A 23,774-nucleotide genomic window follows, 5' to 3' on the forward strand; every position below is an offset into this window, starting at 1 on the left:
TTTTTTTTTTAAATGGAGATATCCTATCTCCTAGAACTGGAAAGGACCCAAAGGGTCATCGAGTCCAGCCCCCTGCCTTCACTAGCAGGACCAAGTTCTGATCCCTCAGTGGCCCTGTCAAGGATTGAACTCACAACCCTGGGTTTAGTTGTAAGTCCAGAGAATTAGAGCAGGAAAGAGGCAAAACAGAGTTATTCCAGGAGTTTTTTATATTCTTTGCCATGTGCCCGGAAATGTACTGGTTCAAAACATAGCTCACAGACTCTGTGGTGGAAAGTTACCAGTGCAAGATGGAGTCCAGGGTCACATGAGCATATCATATATCCTCATATGGCTTGATGACTCACAGGGGATAACCACTGTCCCATTGGCATCTGAAGTGTCTGCAGGAAGAGATATCTGGGTGGAATGAGTTTCTTCTATGACCCACTGTGAGAGTTAAGGGTCTTTGATGGGCCATCAACTTGAATAGTTCATTCACAATGTGCTGGCTAGACTGGATGTAAAGTACCTTGTGGGTGTTACCCCAGGAACAAACACAATGGTGATATGGGTACATGATCAACATTCATAACTTCAGATACAAAAACAGTACATGCATATAAACAGGATAATCATATTTAGCAAATCGTAACTTCTCCATTGACGTGCCTTGTACAAGATTTGTTGCAATTGTCTAACGGTAGAGATGATATAAGGATATCATTGATATAAATGATCATATATCAATCACACAGTGTCACAGTGATGCACACATTTTTGGACTATCAAGAGTTCTATAAGCTGGACATAAGAGCTGCAGTCATCTTAGTCAAGTACCAAAGAGAAAGACTGAAAAATGCAAAACAACATAAAGATATAGCTGCTCCCTTTTGTTGGAACATCTATATAAAGCTAAAAATGGCAAGCAGCCAAGAATTGTCTTTTCTTCACTAGGCTGTGGGAAAGGGGAGCAGGGATTCACGATATTCCACAATGGGGATGATCATTCAGACTTCATGATTAAAAGAGATAAAAAGATCAAAGCAGAAAACTGTACTAATGAAACCGAGGGACAGGTTTGAATTGGAATTTCTCTCTATAAAAGTTCTATCCAGATTAGAGTGGAACAGAGTTATAAAGTTCCAAGAACATCATAAGAGTAAAAGATAATTTAGTTCAACGACTGCAAGCTAGATCTGATCCTGTCACCACTGAAGTCAGTGACATAACTCCCATTGACTTCAGTGGGAACAGGATTGCGTAAATATGTGCAATTTTCAGAATTAAGGGGAAATATCGCTTGGAGTCTCCTGTGGTGGGAAAATGGGGCCTCTGGAACTTGGCATTTCCAGGAGTCTTAAAAAAAAATATGTGCAGGAAAGAAGCAGGAAAGTGCTCTGCAAATGGCAATCAACACTGATCTCCAATAGAACTCAGAGGGATCCAGCTTCACAGCTTTGAAAACTCCACAAAATGGACTTCCTAACACTTGACATAAATCCAGCTGAAATTGCCCCTCCCAGTTTAATGGAGATTCATCTCTATCTCATACTTGCCTTCTGTCCTAGCCTCATTCTCTGTTTCTGATAAATATTGCCTCTTGCCACAATCCACACAGTTGTAAAGGAAAGTGTAATACAAATATGTACAAATATCACACTGACAAAGAAGGAATTAATAAGAGCCTATAGTGGGCTCAGTCAGCCACACTCTGCTATGCCTGATGTAGGTGTCAGGTCTGGAATGTGGCAAACACAGTTCGGTGAGTAGCTGACCGGAAATTGGAGCATACCTCCAGCTCTTACTAGAGAAGCCTAGCTGGAACAGGAATAAGGACTGTTGCTAGTTGAGGCCTCCCTTAGAGAACATAAGCTTGAAGCAGGACCATCGGTTGAGTTCATTTCCAGTGCCTTGCCTGTTGATGCTGAGATGGATGGCAGACTGTCAGAGTTTCCCTGATGTAAGATAGGTCTGAAGTAGGGAGTTCAGTTGAGGGTTACTAGAAAATACAGACTCTGAGTAGAAGGGCTGTGTCCAGCCATGGACGGGGATAGAAGACTTTCCTTTTGAGTTCATTATATTTGTTTTGGAACTTAGATACCTGAAAGGTGTGGAACTTGGTGTGATTTAGCTGGAAGGCCAAGTCACTGCAGCACTAGACAATGTTGGAAGCAAATGCTGATCACCGAAGATCTGAAGGGAAACTGAGGCAGCATGAGTAGTGCCATGGTAGGCCATGAAGGGGTACCGCTAAGGTCACCTCTGCTACAGAAAGTAAGTCTAGTCCACTGCTTTACTGGGCTTTGTTTACCTTTTTCTTCCTACTGGGATCTGCATATGGGGACAGATTGCCCCTTCTCTGGAAATATCTGTGTAAGTGACCAGGAGAAGAGCAATTCAGGGAGCTTTCCCTCATATCACTAGAGGTGTGTGTGTGTGGGGATCTTCCTCACCATAGAACAAGTAAGAGTTTGGGAGGAAAGGGGAAAGTGGCTTTCAACTGCATTTGCACATCCTGAGGCTCTCTGAGATCTGCTGGGGGGCAGGGTCATCTGCTCTGAAGCTCTGTGCCTCCTCAATGATTCTGGGACCAATTGATTCCCTGGCAACATGTCCTCATTAGTATCTTGGGCATATGCTATTACTGGTGCTAAAAAGATGGAAAATCTTTCCTTTTGCATAGGCAAATGGAGAGTTGCACATGAATCTAGGAGACAGAATCTGGCTTTGACTACATGAGGCAACACCTTGCATATGTATATATAGTCTAGATCTTTTTGTGTTTGCCTATGACCTAAAAGACAAGAGGCCTGATCTGTCCCTCTGTTATGATCATGGCATACAAACAGAGGAGTTAAATAAAAACATACTATACTCTCGTTGGAAGGTTGCAGTGTATCACTACTTTATTTCTTAGATTCCAATGTTTTAAGACACAACCAGAAAGAGCGAAAGCAGGCTGCTTCCTAAGGCAGAGGGGCACAACTTGTCCAACCTTTGATCTAGGCTGGTTGCACACATCCCCTACACAACTCCTCTAGCCTGCAAGCAGGAAAACTCCTTATTAAACAGCCTACAGTTCTGATACACTTTCCGATATACCATCCCTTTCTTACTTGAAGCCAATGGCCTTGGTTCTCTGTTTTGGCTGACTTGTGCTCAGTGCAGGAGTGAGTGGGGGGGGAAGGGGAAGGTGGCTTTCAACCACATTTGCACTACCCCTGTGCTCAGTCCAGTTGGGGTCTGTCCAATCTGCACCATAAGCTGGAGTAGCCTCAGGGCCATTCTTCTTTGCTCTTAGCTACCTCTGGTCCCACAGGAATACCTACAGTTCAGCAGTACCCTGGCTATTTGCCCCACACATCTACTGTGAGTGGTATTGGCATAGAGCCATGCTGCTGGGGGAAAATCTGTAATAGTCACTTCTGTGGGCATTATAGCTCCTTTGGCGTATATAGTCCATAAAAAGGCTCCCTGAGATTTTTTACCTTGTCAAGGGAAGGTCGACATTTTTTTTTTTTAGCTAGTCCACTAAAAGGCATCAAAGTGAACTCTGTGCTGTTTTGTTCGGATCTAGCCAATTTTAGAGTTACACAAGTGCAAAAATCTGTTTGAAAATAGTAAGAGTTGTCTTCTTGTACACATAAGTAACTCAAATTACTCTGTTTATTTGTCTTTCAGATTTAGGGAGGGAAAAAGATGTGTCTGGGCAGTGCTGATGGCAATCCTTCATATGCCAAGTTTCAATAACAAGTGGATTTTTATAGCCATGTTGTAATCCTTTGGTATATATTATTTATAATGAAAATGCTAACATAACCTGAATGACAGCAATGCAAAGGTTCTATAATGAACTCACTGTTATGATAAAAGACAACCTGAATGGATACGTGTCTGGATTTAACTAGACCCTGTCATATTCTGGAAAATGTTCCGTAAATTATACTTATCAAAAATCCTAGCAAATACTCAGACAATTTTTCTGTATTTTTGCTCCAACATTGATGATTGCTCCAGCCCATTGTTCCATTATCCCTGCCTGATTTATATAGTGATGTTCAATTAGTGATGAGAGACCTCAGAAGGTTCTATGGTTTGTTTTGTTTCAGAAAGAACTCCAAGAACTTGGTCTAAACATGGGGGTGGAAACTGGCTCTCATGACATTCTTTTCTCCAGTACGTCCTAAGACAAAACCTGGCTGACATTATATCCTGGCTTGTGGTCAAGACTGACAGTAGTTTCTCAGAAGTGCTGGGTCTGTCACTGCCTAATGGGGGAATTTCCTTAGCTCATAAGGAAATTTTGAGTCTATAACAGCTTGTTTCAAGTGTATTTTAAGTATTGTTTCCTGGGGGTGGGAAGTATTTTTATACTAGATAAAAGCAGGATGGAGGGATGCCACATGCAGAGTGCTCTAATTCTTCATCAGCCTCCTTTTTTGTCTTGTGAAGTACAGAGCTTCTTGGAAGGGATTGAACAATAAGAAGGCAATAGAGTTGAGGGTGCTGATCGCCTCATGGAATTGGCCCTGTGACACGGGCTCTGCTCACCACTAGCCTGTGCTGTTCTGGGGATTAGCTCTGCAAGACCAATGCCCCTTCTGGCAGTCGCATTCTGTCTCTTCCTTTCTCTGTGGCCCGTCCATCGTTCCAGGAACTGCAGCCTCCTCTTTATGACTTGGCCCTCCAGCCAGGTCACTACCTAGTTTCCCCTACTCTGGAAAGTCCTTCCACATGAACGGTCTCAGGCAGTCTTCTTCAGCACAGACCTGATGGTACCACTTCCCCAGTGGCTGGTAGGGCAGCTCAGGCCTGCTCACTACTTCGGGTTCCTGTCCTGGAACCCTATACCTGGCAACTGTGGTCTGCTTTCCTTCTCTGGGCTCCTTCCGACAGCTTCTGGTCCCCACATCAGGAAGTAACTTCAGACTACCAGACCCTGTAACCTCAAACACATCTCCCTATTCCCAGGAAGTAACTGCACCCTACTTTCCTGCAGCTCATTTCCACTGCCAACTTTCTGTCTTTATAAATCCAGCCTTGCTCCTTTCCCAGCTGCACTTCATCAGCAAATTAGGCCTTAGCACTCCCTGGTTTTCCACCAGGTGTGGCCTATAGGTTAATTGGCCTGATTTACCACTGTAGGCCTTATGTGGGGTGGACTTCCCATCACAGACCCGTTAGAATTTAGCAAGGGCCCTAGAGATGGGCTCAGAGTGGTAATGAAGCAGAACATGACATGGTATTCTACAGCTGGCAAATGCTGATATTGTGAAAGCCATGGCCTCACAAGTCTGAAGACAGGCTATTCATGATGTCTGAGTCTCCTCTGACTTGCCCCGATATAAATCAGGCGTAACTATCAAAGTCAGTGGAGTCACACTGATATAAAACTGATCTAAGTGAAAGGAAAATCAGGCCAGTGAAATGTAATTGCACACAAGACTTGGCCCTTTTTGCATTTGCCACCCTCCTATACATGTGCAGTCTGGCACCATTGCTAAATAATTTTATATGTTTCCTGGGCCAGTACCACTCACTTTTTGGGCTTGTGCTGGTTTATTGTGCCTCAGTAGAAGAGTGGCTGCAGGTGTTTCTCTCATGCAAGTTCCACGGGCAATCACAGTCCCTCTATACATCCCCAGAGATGCACTTTCCATCATCAGGGATCCAATGCTTCTAGTGTAAAGCAATTTAGGTGTGCGCTTGCATAAATGTGCATATACTGGAGACTGGAGTCCCATCTCCATAGCCCAGCAACACTTTAAGACGTGTCTTAACACTGAGTTTTTTAATGAAAAGAAGACTAGGTATATTGGTGTGCTCCTTCTGTCTTTAGCTGCTTAGCTATGAATGCAAATGAGCATGCCGGTTAGCAGTATTGTTTTTTCTAGGTTGCTAATAGGTTTTTATTTCTGTAGGCCAAATTTGGTCTAGTAACCAGAGCTGAACGTTTCTAACTCTATTTTTTGATTAATTCATGTACCATCTAGTCCAGTGATTCTCAACCAGGGGTACATGTACCCTTTGGGGTACACAGAGATCCTCCAGGGGGTACATCAACTCATCTAGATATTTGCCTAGTTTTACAACAGGCTACATAAAAAGCACTAGTGAAGTCAGTACAAATTAAAATTTCATACAGAAAAAAATGAGTAAGCAATTTTTCAGTAACAGTATGCTGTGACAATTGTATTTTTATGTCTGATTTTGTAAGTAAGTAGTTTTTAAGTGAGGTGAAACTTGGGGTACACAAGACAAATCAAACTCCTGAAAGGGTATAAGAGTCTGGAAAGGTTGAGAACCACTGATCTAGTCTACCTCCCTAGGGGGTTATTTGCTAAAGCAAATTAAGAACTTACTTGAATAGTTACATGTATACACTGTTTGTGCTCTAATCTATCCCATTACTAACGTAATACATGAGCTTTCTTTTCTCACTAATTCTGATAAAATTCATCTGATTTCTTCTCCTCTTGCTCTCCCTGCTAAGCTTGTATTCCATTCTCTGCCCATGAAGAAGACATGTAAGATCAAACAAATTATTAACTGTATGTGGGCAAGATCATTCATAAGTTTAAAAGATGCTAGAAGGGGTTATTTGGGCGGGGGGAGTGTTGTTATTTTTAAGTGAGGCTTCCTACAGATAACTCACAAACTGTTCAAAGAGTAATAGAAGCAGTTATTGTCAGCCCACAAGAGTAAGCCTGTGTGAAAACAGCTGTGCAAATTAAGAATAATTCCATTCAAAACAATGAGGATAAACTAGTAAAAATCTAGTGCATATGAAATTGGAATACTTGTGCTCATTAGTGGTAATACGAAATCCACAAGAAACTTGAAATCAAGAACAGGGAAAAATATTCTGTAATCACCTTCAGAATTTAAATTTCTTGGCATTAATTCCGCATATTATTTGAATATACCCACAGGCCTGTTTTCGTTGCTCAGGCAACCCAAGATATGTACAATATGCATTTTGTAAATATATCTGTAGTATTTGAATGCAATCCAACAGAATCTTCTTCCTCATTCCCATAAGGTTTGCATAAGCGAGTGTAACATGTAGGCCCAGTGCATTTTACAGGGACAAGGGATTTGACTGAGGAGTATGATAAAAAAGATGATTTAAGGAGAGAGTGTATTTTGCACTTCACACAGATTTTTTTTATGTTTAGCAATTCAGAGCAAGGATGAGGAAGTAATTTGAATATACAATATACAGGACTATATATCAAAACTCAATAGAGGGGGAAAAAGTTGATCTAGGACTCCATGTTGACGGAATAGGGTTCTTTTAGAGTTGATCCTGATTGGTTATGATGTGTCACCACGTGCAGGGGGTGCAGCATTGCTGTGTGAGTATAGGTCAATTGAAAGAAATTATATCCTTGGGGGATTCAGTAAATAATTATTTATTAACAAGTCAAATAGTTATTATGTCACTTTCTAATGCTTCTACTTTCATGTGCCCTCTTTGCCTCTTATCTGCATGAGGATCTTCTGCATGGTTTTTTGTTTGTTTGTTTTAATTATCACCAAAAACTAGACACTCATTTTTTATTTTATGAAGGCTTTTCTTGTATATACTGCCTTAATATTCATGAAATAGGAAAAGATCATAGAGAGTTCTTTTTAAGTCAGGCATGTTATGCATACCTATGAAAAAGATAAGACAAGAAAGAGATCAATCATGCTCTTATCATAGATCATTAGGGTGGGAAGGGACCTCAGGAGATCATCTAGTCCAACCCCCTGCTCAAAGCAGGACCAATCCCCAAATGGCCCTCTCAAGGATTGAACTCATAACCTTGGGTTTAGCAGGCCAATGTTCAAACCACTGAGCTGTCCCTCCCCCCTGTGATCAGATAGAAGTGAAAAACAAAAAAATAAATAAATAAAATCTGTTGAAAGTATAAAATGAATGCCTAAAACTATATAAAAATGTAAACAGAATAGGGGCAAAAAGATCAAAGAAAAATTGTCTAAGTTGTTGAAAGGATCCAGGGCATATGGAATAGAATCTAATGATTTTAGGGCCTAATTCTGTACTCACTTACTTCTGGCTTTACATCAGTGCAGCTTCACCATTGATATCAGTGGCATTACTCTTGTTTTACACCATTATAAAGAGAGAGGAGAATCTGGACCTCAGCCTCCATCAGAATATCAAGAATATCAAGATTTCTTCTTGGTAAAAGATGTCATCCTAGTTTCAGCCCTACATCAGTCCAGAACAGTTTATAAATGTTAAAAACAATGGGACACATTCTTCATTGAAAAGCATTATGTGCAACATCATGGCAGGTAATGAATTGCATGGGATGTAAGTCAGTTCAGCATATTGTCCAATAACTCTGACAATTCCAACATTTTAAAGATCCTAGTTAGTGCTAGACTCTAGAAAAATTCCACCATGATTTCAACAACTTCCACCCCACCATCAACCTCAGCCTGGACCAATCTACACAGGAGGTCCACTTTCTAGACACCACGGTGCAAATAAGTGATGGTCACATTAACACCACCCTATATCGAAAACCTACTGACCGCTATGCCTACCTTCATGCTCCAGCTTCCATCTCGGGGCACATCACCCGATCATTGTCTACAGCCAAGCACTGAGGGTACAACCGCATCTCTCTAACTCCTCAGCAGAGACCAAACCTACAAAATCGTTCACCAAGATTCTCAAAATACAATACCCGCACGAGGGAAATTAGGAAACAGTCAACAGAGTCCAGATGTTCTGATCATTGCTACTATCCCGCGCCTCCTAGATTATCAAAAACACGCTGTGACGTGTACCCAGAAGCCTCTGCCTTACTGTCAGACATCCACCCTCAAGAATAGAACCAACAGCGGTCACTCCAGATTTGGCCATACATACAGCCCCAGGTCTAAAACCCCTCCAACGCATCTCAGGGTCTACAACCCATCCGGACAATGATCCCATCATTTCACAGGTCTTGGGTGGCAGGCCAATCCTTGCCACAGACAACCTGCCAACCTGAACGTATTCTCACAGCAAAAACTGCACACACCATAGTAATCTCTAGCTCCAGAAACCAATCATCCAACACCTCGATGCAACTCTGCCCATCATATCTACACCAGCGACGCATCACAGACTAACCAGAATCAGCCACACCATCACGGGGTGTTCATTCACCCGCACTCCACCATGTTAATCTACCCATCATATGCAGCAATGCCCCTCTGGCTATGTACATCGGCAAACTGGACAGTGCTACGAAAAGGATTAAATGGACACAATCAGATTTAGGAATGGCACATATACAAAAACCTGTAGCGACAGCACTTTCAACTCCCGGGCCACCACTATAGCGACTTAAGGTGGTCATCCTCCGCGCCAAAAAACTTCAGGACCAGACTTCAAAAGAAACTGCTGAGTTTCAGTTCATCTGCAAATTTCCCTGATTGAACTAACCTCGTTATCTCTAGCTTGCTTGCTAGCATATATATACCTGCCCCTGGAAATTTCCACTACCTCTGTCTGATGAAGTGGGTATTCACCCACGAAAGCTCATGCTCCAAAATGTCTGTTAGTCTATAAGGTGCCACAGGATTCTCTGCTGCTTTTAGTTAGTGCTAGCAGCTGGAATGGCTATCATGCCAATTATCATTCAACATAATACTAATCCCGTCTCATAAATCCTCTCTAATATAAACCCGCCTTTCATGTATCACATTTTTTGTGGTACAGATTATAATCTTTAATTTTTTTTACTACATCATGAGACCAGAGCACTCCATTGTATACCTACCTTTTGTTTAATAGTCTCACTTTCCATTTGCTTGCGATGCAGCCTCCTGTAGCTGTACAAGGCAGAGCATTTAAAAAGAAAAATTCCAGTCCTGATCTATATCAGACTTCAATTTGATTTTTTCTTTTGATATTTGTCTCTATAATTCAGTTTATTTATGAATTCTGAATTAACACCATTCCAGACCAATGTCTTCTCCCTCCTGCTTTGTTTTCCCAAGGATGAAGAGGTGGGAGTTCTACATAGCTTTATTTAATCCAGTAAAGTCTCCATTCTGTGTTTTAGAAAACTGCACTGTAATCTCTTGTCAAGTGATGTTTCTATATCGTGGTTTGTAGCTGTATGTGTGTGTTATTTTCTCATGCATAGATTAATCCTGAACATTTTGCTGCATGCGTTTGATACTTGATATTCAAAATATACTCTGTGGTTCTTAGTTGTGATTGGTCACAAGTCACATAGTTCCACTTTTGTTCCCTGAATGGATGAGCGTATTTCTAAGAGAAGGGTCTGAGGAAAGCCTTGGGATTTTGTCTCTCTCAGGGAGAGGTAGCGGATAAATAAGCTGAGGAACTTTTTAAAAAAATTAAAACTTTTCCTTTCTGGGCCACACATGCTTAGCTCAAGGCCTCATTCCTCGATCAATTAGGCTTCTGTGAGATTTATTGGCTGGGAGCAGAGTTTACATTTAGTCTTCTTTCATCGTACTCTCAAAAAGTAATTGCATTGCTCTGGTTTACAAGGGAAAAGTCAAATGCTTGTGCAGCTTGTTTAACTGCCTCTGAACCTGGGCTCTGAGGTCTCCATATTATATCAAGCCATGTCCCATCTCATATGAAATATACCACTTCTGATGCAAATACGCCATCCTGACACCTTAAATCTTGTTTTCTGTGAGCATTCATATGATAAAACTCAGTCAGTCCCTTATTTGCAGGAAGTGAATACAACAGAGATGCAAGCAAAGTCAAAGTAAATTAATTCTTAAATTTGAGTGACTGCTTGCAGGAACATTGTTGTGGCATTCGCCCCAAACTTATACATGCTCTTTCATCTGTATACAGCATTACAACAATTTTCACCAGCCGCCACCAATGTGTTTGGAGGAAGCATGCCTGAAGCCAGTAAGCTAAAATTTAATATCTTTGGCCTCCACTCTAAACTGAGCTTGCTCTTGAATATTTCTCGTTTAAAAAGCTTTCTTGTGGCCTAAACAGAATAAATTCAATTTACAGTAAAGTCTTTTCTATGACAATCTCCCTCTAAGTACAACCTTTTATTCCAACCATAACACTAACACTAATCTATTCTCTGTACAGTCTCTAATAGTACAGACAATTTCCCCTTAAAAAAACTTTTTTGCCCTTGCGGTGAAGCTAGGGTAAAGAACGCTCCTTTCCTTTCTCTCCATATCTGATGCACTACATGACCATGTAGAGTCTCCCTCATAAATATAAACACTCAACCTTCCACAAACTAAACCTCCCCCAGATTTGCCACAGAGGTGGATCTGTTGGACTGGGAGAAGCAAAAGTGGTGTTAATACAATATACAGTCATCAAGGGAGAGTTTTTATGAAATCTGATGGGTGGTTCTGAATAGGGCTGGATTTATTTAACCACACATTAATTAAAAGATATCTTAAAAACAGTGTGTCATTAATGGTATAACAGAGGACGAGCCTTCTAGCACATAGGCCAATTTATGCTTTTTGCCATAAAATAGCTTGTGAAATGCTGCTAAATGTTTGTATGTAGGTTGCCAAGACACTATTGATAGTTCACTTGGTGTCTCTTCTTTCTAATATGAATGAAAAAAAAATTAAAGAAAGAGAGAAACTGTTCTGCTTCTTTATCTGGGACACTGTATCACAAAGCCAGGACTGGTATTACAGTGCCAGTCCTAAAGATAACCTGATGCTGGCATGATTATATCAGTTTCTTTTGTGTGTCTTGCTCTTGTTCAACTGCTTTTTTTCCCCCAAGTAGCTTTCAAACAATTATTGCAGCACAAGGTATTTTAAATCCTAAGTTATTTAATGTGTCAAATCACCACGGAAATTGCAGCCTAGCTTGGTATGTTGTTACTAGGTTTACTCTTTTCTCGTTTTGCACCTGGAAAGAGCACCTTGCTTTTTGCTATATGAAAGAAAATTGTTTTATTTTTCAAATGCTGCCTGTAGCATTTCGATTTGCTCTCTTAACATTTATTAGAGTAATTTAAAATCACAAAGAATGGCGTCATCTTCAACAAACACTGACTGAAGTTCAGCCAAACATAACTTAGTAGTGTTGAAGTTTCTGATATTTGCGGAAGGGAGGGACATCATGTGTTCATATTTGCTTGCAACTCCCTTGTTGCTGTGTGTTACAGAGAAGTTCCCGAGGCTTACTTCTCTACTGAGATGCTGACCTTATGTCAAAGCAATTCTGTACATGGATTCGTTTGTCACCGACATAATTCAATTGTTAGGGACCTGCTACATATCATGGCGGGACTCCACTCATACCAGACCCTGCATGTATGAAATGGAGGCCATCTGGAACTCTGGACAGTGTTTCATTGTAGAGTTGAAACTCTGAGTGCGTCCTGTATGCGCTGTGAAGAATTTAGAGATGTTGCTTTGCTAAGCTAAACTTATTTCCTTAAAAATCAAATACCTGAGATTAGACTGGCCAGATAGCAAGTATCAAAAATCAGGACAGGATAACTCAGAGGTGACTATGTGAGAAAAAGACCCCCAAATCAGGACTGTCCCTATAAAATCGGGACATCTGGTCACCCTACCTGAGACTATTGAGAGATGTTGGAATTAAAGGGTCAGAGTCTCAGCTGGTGAAAAACAGTATTTGCTCTATAGAAGTCAAAGAAGCTGATTTACACCACCTGAGACTCTCCAGGTCTGCAGCTTTGTGAATATATTGACTACTGAACTACATTGTGTATCAATATGTGCATTTTACAATGTGTTTTAAATATCATGTCCTTTTTATGATAACAGAATTAGAGCCTGATCTTGCAGGCTTTACTCAAGTGAATTGTTCCATTGACTTCCACACAAGCACCTACACGATGAAGAGCATGAGTCCCTTGTATGCAACCTCTGCTATTTGGTCTTTCTTAGCATGGAAGTTGTTTTATTATTTAACACACAGTATTTGATATTTACTGTTTAAACTGATCTCTTGTTTTTTTCCTGGCTGTGATATCGCCTCATGTTTGAGTTTCCTTTGTATGTTTATTTTCAAGTTATTCATGGTTTACCCAAGCTAGAGAAGAAACAGCCTTTCGCCAGATTTCCACTTCATCCAACTGCTTCAGGAGGCTTCTCTTCTTTACTTCAGAGTTTGTTAATTAAGGGGCAGATTGGCAGTAGAGGCAATTTCTTGAGGTGGGGCCTTTTCTGTGGCATTAAAGGAGGAAGATTTGGAGTGGGTGTGCATTCTGGGAGTCCTGAGCAGCCTGATTTTGTTGAGGCTGTCTATGCAGTGTTGCCTGAAGAGTGGAACTGGAGAAAGAGGGTCAGTTTTCCGGAGGAACTTTGATGGGATGCCAGGGGCTCTGGAGGGCGGGTAGCTACTGGATGAGGACAGGCCTCTCTGCATGTAACACTGGCCGTTATGCATTCTGAACACAATTGTGGCATCAGTCATTGCTCATGAAAAAGACAGGAATGGAGAATTTGCCACTGCACAGATTCTCCAGGGCTTGCTTCTTCAAAGGTCATGCTGCAGGCATCAAGCACTGCTTCAGCCAACAGGCCGCAGTGGCCACTGTGGAGTTACACCATAGTTGTTCCAGAGGCTAAGTGAAAGACGTTCTCTCCCTTTGTCCCCACCACACCTCTCCACGTGCTCAGCTCAGCCTACTCAGGCTGGGTGCTGGGATGAGGGTTTGGCCCTATGTGTATTGCAGGGAAGAGGTTTGTATCCAGCTCAGATTAGAAATGGACAATCACAGGCTTCTCACTATGCAGTCTGCTTTAACTACTTCCTTGTGTGAGTGGGTGGGGGGGGGGACATGAAGGAGCAAGAGCCAAATTCTTTCCTGACTGACCAGCACAAGTCTGGAGGGGGCTTTAAATGCCCTTGTACATCCTCAGTCCTGGAGAACCCCCCTGGTCCATTATGCAAATTAAAACAGCCTTGAGGATGCTTTATTCTTGTACTGATTATCACAGACCCCAGGGGTTCAGCCAGAGATAGGGGAACCACAGTCACACTGCCTTTTCCCCAGTTGCATCCTGTATTCTGGGAGTAGAGAGACATCAGACACAAGCACCACCCCCTTTAACAGAGGACTAGCAAAAGACTCCTACCCAGAAGTCCTTCACTGCACTGAGTCCCTCACATAACACTCTGGTCCTCTCTAGGTATTGGAGAACCAAGAACTCTATGATTTTAACTTAAGTTCACACCTGGGGACCCAGAAAGGGGAATTGTGTAGTATCTGTTATGGTTGTTCTTTGCCATTTGAGGATCTTCTCATGCAAGGGGAATGCTCCAGTGGCATTATATACTAACTTAAGTCTGCTATACACCATTCCCTTAGTGTAAAGAAGACTTAGTTCTCCAGCACATTAAGCCCTTACTGCTTTGCTAAAGTGGAACCTTTTAAACTTATACAGCCAGATCAGAAAGTGCTATAAGTTGGCATAGCTCCATTGACTTCAGTGGTGCGACACTGATTTACACCAGCTGAGGATCTTACTTCAGAGTTTTATAAACATCTTTGTAAGTTATATTATGGTTTCAGTTCTAGGAAGCATATGCTAGCCTGTGGCAAATCAGTCCACTGAAATACTTCTGTTTTGTTGTTTCAGTAGAAATGTGGCATCAGCACTAGCATTGATTCAGCAGTGCGTCAGAGAGAGTGGAACTAGGGTGATCTGCTCTCACGGACTGTCTCATAAAGGTGCTGTAGTGCAAATGGCTAAGCTACGTATTGTTCCAGACAAAATCTTGATAAATGGCTACAATTAATGTTAAAGAGAAGGACCTATGCTTAAAATAATCCAGGAAGAGCTCTGATCTAAAAGCACAAAACAGATAAGAAAATAGATGTTCAAACCAAACCAGAATGAGATAGAGAATTGGATGTATAGAAGTTCCCATTATATGGTTTCCATTACTAAAGCATCCAAGCACCTCACAATCCTTTGTGTATTTTTCCTCACACAGCACCCACATGTGTTATTAGCTCTGTTTTTCGGATAGGGAATTGAAGTACAGAAGGCTAAGTAACTTGCCTGCTGTCATACAGACAGGTTGTAGCACAGCAGAGAATTAACCCCATATCTCAAAAGTCCTAGGCTACTTCTCTAACCATTGGGCCATCCGTCCTCACCCAGTGCTGTTTGCATTAGCAGGTGAAAATGGGTAATTTTCTATCAAAAAGCTAGTGCAAATTCTCCGCTGCCAGCAGACATGTAACAGAACACAGACACTGGGGTGTGTGGTCTGCTGCTTGTTTCTAGCAGCACAGGAACAGGAGTGGCTAGAAACAGGAAAAGCAGTTTTCTTGAAAATAGGTTAAAGATATTTCTTTAAAAATCAAAATTATCTGCTTATAAATAAATTTCAATACTATCACCTGGAACTGGAAAAAAAATAGGCTTCCAGAGGAGTAGCAGACCCTTAGGAGGCATCAGGTTTGAATCTGGAAGGGTCCTAGAAGCATTGCAACCCCTTCATTTAATCTCAGTCTAATTTGTACAAATATATGAAGAGCAATGATTCAGTCCCATGCATTAAGAAATAAAGACCTGACGTGCACCGTATTTACAGTTTGTTATTGCATACCAGTCCAAGTATGAGATAATAAGATTAACCACTAGCCAGATAACTTAAAACCATTTCAGGCATCTTCACCAGGCATATACCACTGAATCCTTATCTCTGGGAACCCAGGGGTCTAGCCAGGAACCTCACTCCAAGAGCTATCTTCTTCCTCTATTTAGAATGATTCAAAGATAGAGGTAGCCTTTCTTCAATTACAGATTTGCCATGAGGTATCACAGTCAAAGATTAGCAAAATTGGCTGGATGAGATTGGGTTGGATTCATTTAATCTCATATGAATAATCTTATGCTACCCAGGTAGTACCCTGAGAGTCCTTTCCAGCCTAACAGACTACAGCCACTCCAGGCCTTCTTAACCACCATCCTTTATTCACAATCTGTAGCCAGCTTGCCCTCTTGTTTCTGGGAAGAGTGGTAATGCAGCAGCCAGTCCCCTCTACTTCTGCCCACTTTTAGGCTCCCGGCTTCCCTTCCTACATTTCCTTCCTGAATGCTTATGTATGCCTAGCTCTTGGGGGCTACGTCCACCCAATTAGCCCCTCAGCTGTAGCCCCACTCAGTTAATTAACCTCCTCTGCCAACTGCTTGTCTTTCAATCAGAACTCAAGGAGTGTAAACTGGTGGGGATTTGAGTGACAGGCTGCTGAGTTAGCGCCTGACTCATCACACCCTGTTACACATCCTAAGGTGAATCCTGCTCACAGTGCCACTTGAGGCACAGCACATCATGCATACACGAAGAAGAAGAGGAATCAATGTAGTGTATGTTCATTTCAGGGCCCATGAGATTACCTCTAGATTTAACAATCTGATTTTCTCAGGTTGTTGAAAATGGCTCAATCAGTCACTGGCCAGCGTGATAGACAGTAATCATTTCACTTGGTTTCTGCATGCAGTATGTTGGTTATGATTGAGCATTGCTGGCGGGCATACTGGCATTCTTGTGTATTTCTAGATAACTTGCTGAGGCACAAACATGGTTTATGGATTCCTGGAATAATTTCATCAGGTGTTTTAATTTTCCCATCTGTAACAGCTACTTGAAAATGCTACTTCCATAGTGCCTGCTATTTACATCTTCACTGGATCTAGGCACATGAATGACTGATTTTTAAGCTTTGACAGGCTGTTGGCCTACTGATCCTTCAATTCCTAGGTTACCCACAGATAAGAAACCAGTTATTGTAAATCAAGGTAGATCCACTGAAGCCACTGGAGCTATTCTAATTGATACCAGCTGAGGTCCTGTCACTTTGTCTTCAAGCCTTCGTCTCTTTCCTGTGAATGCAGCCTGCAGTGGACCATCATGACACCCTTTCAGGTGATGTTATTGTAACACTTGTTCTCCTTCCCCTCTGTCTCATAATATGTGTTACTCCACTTGCTGAATTGCATCTAATGTTCAATTATAAGCTCCTTGGAGCAAGGCCTTTCGCTTTCTGTTTGTCATGTAAAGTGCCCAGCACCCTTTTGGGAGCTGTAAAAATAAATAATAACCTTTCGGAGCATGTCGTTGAGACACGTGACCCAGCAGACCCTGTGCCTGCCTGTTATGGATGGAATATTTCTGACCTTATTTGCTGAGCAGACTAGAGAGCATTTGAAACACAGAACATAAAGAAAACATTTGCTCATTCCAAGGCAAGCTGGAAAGATTGTGCTGCTGGTGGCAATCCTTTGGCTGGCCCTCAGGCTGCACCATACAAATGAGCACATATCAGATAGACAGTAACCAGGCTTCTCCTGGCAGACACATCTATGATATTTACATATTATGTTAGTCAGTCAGGAGGCTTTGGAAATAAGGTACTTTGTAAATAAATATTTATGAATTAGGTCTAGCACTGCTAGTTGACACATACAGGTGAGGATGGATTTTTTGCCATCTTATTGTTACAGAAGAACTAGTATGATTAAAATGTCTACTTCAGTTCATCTCAGATCTTCTAGAAGTGGAAGCAATCAGTCAGTGAAGAATTATTCTGTGCTGCAGTGAGCTTTGTCAGTCATTCTTATACAAAAATAAATAAATAAATAAATAAATACATGAGAAGACTTGGGCTAAATATTCATCATTCCTATGGCTTTTGAGTTTCAGATACTGTACCCGAACAGATTTTCTGTGCAAACACAGGAAAACGGGTGTTTTTCAGTAGTTCCATTGATAAACATTTACAAGAGACTGTAACTAGTCAGCTAAGTCTGTCTGTGCATTATATTCATCATCATAGTATCAGAACAAAGTGAGACATGTTGATACTGTTTCCAGGGCCTCTTAACTTACAGATGAGGTGTAATTACTGTGTTGAACAGGAAAACCAGGGAGAGGAATACCATAAATTACAGTGTCTGTAATAAAAAGCCACATCAAGGCACCTACACAGAAGCTCCACATCACGCTAGGTTTTTCAGTTGTAGAACTAGAGGATAAATCATATCTCAGATAAAGCTATTAAGCTTCCCCATCAGATCCCATATACAAGATATCTTTATGGGTTCATATTTGTACTGCATGTTGGAAATATTTAAAAAAATAATAGAAAAGCACAACAAGCTCTGTAAGTATTAAATGTTTTTAATCTTAACATGAACACTGTATTGACCTGAGCGAAATGGGAAAGGAATGCAGAGTGTAGTAACAGTACTCACTTTGCATGTGGGGACAGTATGCCATAAAACTATTTGGTGTAACGCTACTGTATTCCATATAACTTTACTTATCATGCTGTATAGTTGGCTCAATAATTAATATGCCATTTGAACCTATTTAAATCCGGGGCTAAAGTGAGGTCAACCTCAAGTAAAAGGAATATCACTGTTATGCATAGCTAATTCAGTCAAGCAGTCTGAGGAGTTTCCTTAAATTGGTGGGAGCTAAGGATCAGAGGCCCTTATCAGACCCAGGGTGAATAATGTCATCTGGTGGCTTATTTATACACATGTATGAAATACAGTGGTTTTGTTCACGGGGTGAATCTTTCCTGTGGTTTCATTTCTTCTGGGTTCACCGCCAGTAAGTTATGGGTTTGAAGAAACTTGGAAAAATTAAAGAGAAAACTGAGGGAACCATCAAGTTTCCTTTGGAGTCATGTCAAAAATGGAGCTGAATGAACTATTCACAGGAAAATAATTTATTCAGCAAACATAGCTCCCTTTTCGATTTGTGAATCATTATTTACTATGTTTACAATTTTCTCTGTGTCCTCTGTGATTGGTCACCTATGCCACATAGTATTGTTTCGTTCCTTTATTAGATAAGTTCTCATGAAAAGAACTTTCAAGCTAGGCCCACAAACTGTTCCACACAAATACTTGTCCATAAATATTTGCATAAGCTAATCTCTCTTTATGTGATCATTTTGCAAACAAAATTTTCTGATACAAACAGCTACTGAACAGAAGGGATCACAAGTACTATCCATCTGAATTCATTATTTTTGTTTGAACAAACATTTACAAATACTTTTTTGTGTGTTTTCCTAGCTCTTGTTTAGCCCATGTGAAACTAATTTTCTATCTTGTTTGATATAACCTATAAATCACCATAGGTTCATTCACTAAGAACTTAACCCAGAATCCAGATTTACTCCAAAAGTTCTCACAAACTTTTTCATGACCTAGGGTTGACTTTCAAACTAGTAACAACTCCCCAAACTGGACAAGATTTAATTGGTTTCAGGTTTTGTCATAGAATGTCACACAGCTCTACGCAGTCAATTGTTGAGTGGAGGCCTAAGTAGTGCCATTTTTAAAGAGAAATGATGATGATTCTGTGTTATAATTTATTTTTTTAGCTGTAAAAATGATGAGCCCATAGTAGTCTTAATGAGAAACCACTACTTTCTCCTAATTCACATGTTGAATACAAAGAGGTAGTTTTTATAAATAGAAATCCATTCCACTTTGCTTTCAAGACAAAGAATTTCTTTACCAATATGCTATAGCATGAAATTATTTCAAATTTTTGCAAGACTTCCAAAGAACAAATTCTCATTCAGCACTGCAGGGAGAATTAATAAACCAAAACAATCTCATGGACTTGCCCTCTTCTTCTAAATAGAATTTCTCTGTTATAGATAAGGCATCTACTAAAAATTACATTATGTTGCTTAGATTTGCTGTAAGCAGTGCAATTCTCACAGGCTGTTAGTTCATATACATTATTTCATACAACTATGCATGGGAATTTGCTTTGTACATTATTGCACAATCTCAACATTTTGACCTGAATCCTCTGCAGAGATTGATTGAAAACATACTTCACCTTTGATGTGTTCTTTTTCCATCTGCCTTCATGTTTTATTTCATTATGGTATTCCTGGAATGTTGAGTCTCTTTGACATTCATACACTTACTATAACTGCAGAGGGTTTAGCTAGAACATGCTATTTAATGCAAATGGCATTTAAAAATCCTGTATTTAAAAAAATCTTAAGAATCTGCCTTAACTGATGAATGCCAAGAAAGATACATTTAAGTCACCTTTATATCTTACTGACATGATGAATGCTATAACATAATGATGTGGGCATGGTGTGTTGACCTTAACTTTAAATACTCTGGCTATTATTGAATGAAGTCAATTATTATTATTATGGAATGAATGCCAACTCCCTCAGCACCCTTGGATGCATTAGATCCAGATCCATGGACTTGTGCATGTCCAGCTTTTCTAAATAGTACTTAACGTGTTCTTTCACCACTGAGGGCTGCTCAGCTCCTCCCATACTGTGCTGCCCAGTGCAGCAGTCTGGGAGAGGCAAAAAAAGCATTGAGTACTTCAGCTTTTTCCACATCATCTGTCACTAGGTTGCCTCCCCCATTCAGTAAGAGTCCCACACTTTCCCTGACCTTCTTCTTGTTGCTAACATACCCGTAGAAATCCTTCTTGTTACCCTTCACATCCCTTGCTAGTTGCAACTCCAGTTGTGCTTTGGCCTTCCTGATTACACCCCTGAATACTTGAGCAATATTTTTATACTCCTCCCTAGTCATCTGTCCAAGTTTCCACTTCTTGTAAGCTTCCTTTTTGTGTTTAAGATCACCGAAAATTTCTCTGTTAAGCCAAGCTGGTCACCTGCCATATTTGCCATTCTTTCTGCACATTGGGATAGTTTGTTCCTGCACACTCAATAAGGCTTCTTTAAAATACAGGCAGCTCTCCTGGACTCCTTTCCCCCTTGTATTAGCCTCCCAGGGGATCGTGCCCATCAGTTTCCTGAGGAAGTCAAAGTCTGCTTTTCTGAAGTCCAGGGTCCATATTCTGCTGCTCTCCTTTCTTCCTTTTGTCAAAGTCCTGAACTCAACCATCTCATGATCACAGCTTCCCAGGTTGCCACTCACTTCTACTTCCTCTACCAATTCTTCCTTGTTTGTGAGCAGCAGTTCAAGAGTTACTTTATTTTGAAGAGGGGAGGATGTTGGCTCACAGGGAATTAAAATCAACAAAGGGAGCAGGTTTGCAACAAGGAGAAACACACACAACTGTCACACCGAAGCCTGGCCAGTCACGAAACTGGTTTTCAAAGCCTCTGTGATGCACAGAGCACATTGCTGGGCTCTTCTTATTGCCCTGGTGTCTGGCTCCTCAAAATTGGATGCCAGATGATTTGCCTCAACCTTCCACCCCACCATAAACGTCTCTCCTTACTCTCACAGATATTATGAAGCGCACAGCAAGCAGCAATAACAATGAGAATGTTGGTTGCGCTGAGGTCTGACCTAGTCAGCAAACAGCACCAGCGAGCTTTTAAATGTACAAAGGCACATTCTACCACCATTCTGCACTTGCTCAGCCTATAGTTGAATTGCTCCTTACTACTGTCCAGGCTTCATGAGCCATGAGGGCAAGGGGTAGGGTGGGGTAGGTGCGACCATGTGGTGCTGCTGGCTGGGAGAGCAGCCTGAGGCAGAAGCCTGCAGCTCACGTGATGGGGGAGAGGAATAGCTCTGTGGTTTGAGCATTGGCCTGCTAAACCCAGGGCTGTGAGTTCAATCCTTGAGGGGCCATTTAGGGAACTGGAGTAAAAATCTCTCTGGGGATTGGTCCTGCTTTGAACAGGGGGTTGGACTAGATGACCTCCAGAGGTCCCTTCCAACCCTGATATTCTATGTTCCAGGCAGGATTGAATCTCCATGAGACAAAACTTAAAGAAAAGAATAACCTGGAGTCTCAAGAGGAGGATAGCCATGTCTGTCCAGGTGCCCCTGATCAACCTCACCAAGGTCTGCCAGGAGCACTCAGGAGACAGACAACTGCTATCAGCCCTACTGCACCATCTACCACGAAGGCAAGGAGCTGTTGCAGTGTAGCAATGCAGTACCACGTCTGCCAGCAGCACCCAGAAGACGTACTGTGACGGTGAGCTGAGCGGGCTCCATGTTTGCGGTGGTATGGTGTCTGCACAGGTAACCCAGGAAAAAAGGTGCAAAATAATTGTCTGCTGTTGCTTTCAGGGAGGGAGGGAGGCCTGATGACATGTACCCAAGACCACCCAAAACAATGTTTTTGCCCCATCAGGCATTGGGAGCTTAACCCAGAATTCCAATAGGCAGCGGAGACTGCAGGAACTGTGGGATAGTTACCCATAGTGCATAGCTCTGTAAATCGATACTAGCCACAGAATTTCAACCTGTATGACTCAAGCAGTCACTTAATCTCTCTCTGCATCTCAATTTACCCAACTGTAGGACAGATAAATACTATTTTTCTATCCCAGGGAGTGCTGTGCATAGGCGCTGACTCTGTGGGTGCTCCGGGGCTGGAGGGAGGAGGGAAGAGGGGAAATGCGGTGTGCTCAGGGGAAGAGGCGGACTGGGGTTGGGATTTGGGAAGACAGCCAATGGGGCAGGAAGCTGGGGGCGGTTGGGATGGGGACTTTGGAGAAGGGGTTGGAATAGGGGTGGGGCCAGGGGCGGGAAAAGGGTGATGTCAAGGCAGGGCAAGCGGTGGGGGTTCCGAGCCCTTACCGGCACCAGATAAAGTTGGCGCCTATGATGCTTTGTAATTTAATTACATTTTACAAGAAGCACTGAGAGCGTCAGATTAAAGACACTTTACAAATAGCCAAAGTATATTCTTCACTTTACCAAATATGTTATATTTTCACACAGATTCAAGTATTTTGTATTCTCCTCATCTCATCTCATCTCTGAAGAGTTTGCTTTCTCCAAACGCAGAAGATAATTACTGATAGTAAAGAAGAGTATGTTTGTGAAGATGGCACCTACAGAAACATTTCCTTTGAAGATATAACATATATTATGGGGCAGGAGCTTTTTGGGTATCTGATGTGGTAGTAACAGCATCAGGCATCATCAGTAGTAGAATATAAGGCAGCTTTATCAGCTATTTTTTTCTGAATTCAAGATGTTCTCAAGTTTTGTCCTCTGGAAGAAGACACGTTCTTGTGACTGAACAGCATATTTTAAATGTGAAGACCCAGTTCATCAGCTGGTGTAAAGTGGTGAGTCAGCATTGTCTCAAGTGAGGCGTTAAATAGGGTCAGTAAAAGGGCAACCTGACAGTAATGCATGCATAGTGAAATCAATCACATAACTGGGAACGTGTGCAAGGACGTAGATATCCCACAGTACCCCTCTGAATTAGAGTCAAGGGCAGAAGAGCTGTACCGGGAGATCTTTGTGTGTCAGAAAAAACATTATCTGTGCGGTACCAAACCATCTTGCACAAAATGGAAATTCAGGGGCTATCTGTTTAAGAGGTCATTGGAATTGCACTCATGCAGATCCATTACCCAGCAACCTGCATCTAGAGATGTGGAGGGATAGCACTGTAGACTCTACTTCAGCCCATAGTTTATTTTTAGCCCATCCAACGTTATTCATGGCACCTGCATAAAGCACTGTTACCCAGACTATATGTAGGTTTCCAGAATGTCAACCATAACACACATTTCTTCAGTTCAAAACTAAATAAAAATCCCTAAATAATGTTGGATGCTGCTATTAATGGGCTATTAAATGCCCAAGTTTCTCACTGCATTTAGAGTAGTCATCGCTTCATTCAAATCATTAGTCTACGTTTCCCCCAGACCGAGGCAATGCAATGGAGGCTCACTGAAGCTCCAGCATCACTTTTCAGTGAGTATTAGAGCTCAGGATATAAAAATTAGAATGGATTGTTAACAATTTTCTACAGATGTACTTTGCAATGAGCAGTGACCTGTAGTTTATGATACATC

The 23,774-nt window shown here is 41.5% G+C and overlaps 1 long non-coding RNA gene across 9 annotated transcripts in view; it reads left to right on the plus strand.

Moving 5' to 3' along the window:
- Positions 1 to 23,774, plus strand: part of LOC116816205 (uncharacterized) — a 201,295-nt gene that overhangs the window by 105,913 nt on the left and 71,608 nt on the right. For 4 of the 9 annotated variants that reach the window (XR_012655183.1, XR_012655184.1, XR_012655181.1 and 1 more), the window contains 2 exons: positions 21,690 to 21,931; positions 22,684 to 23,056. The exons of 3 other annotated variants lie outside the window; for them this stretch is intronic. This is a non-coding gene — a long non-coding RNA (uncharacterized LOC116816205). The remainder of the gene's footprint in view (positions 1 to 21,689; positions 21,932 to 22,683; positions 23,057 to 23,774) is intronic. 2 more of the 9 variants (XR_012655185.1, XR_012655182.1) reach the window with 2 other exon arrangements.

This window comes from Chelonoidis abingdonii, chromosome 2 (assembly GCF_003597395.2).
Source record: "Chelonoidis abingdonii isolate Lonesome George chromosome 2, CheloAbing_2.0, whole genome shotgun sequence".
NCBI classification, from domain to species: domain Eukaryota; kingdom Metazoa; phylum Chordata; order Testudines; family Testudinidae; genus Chelonoidis; species Chelonoidis abingdonii.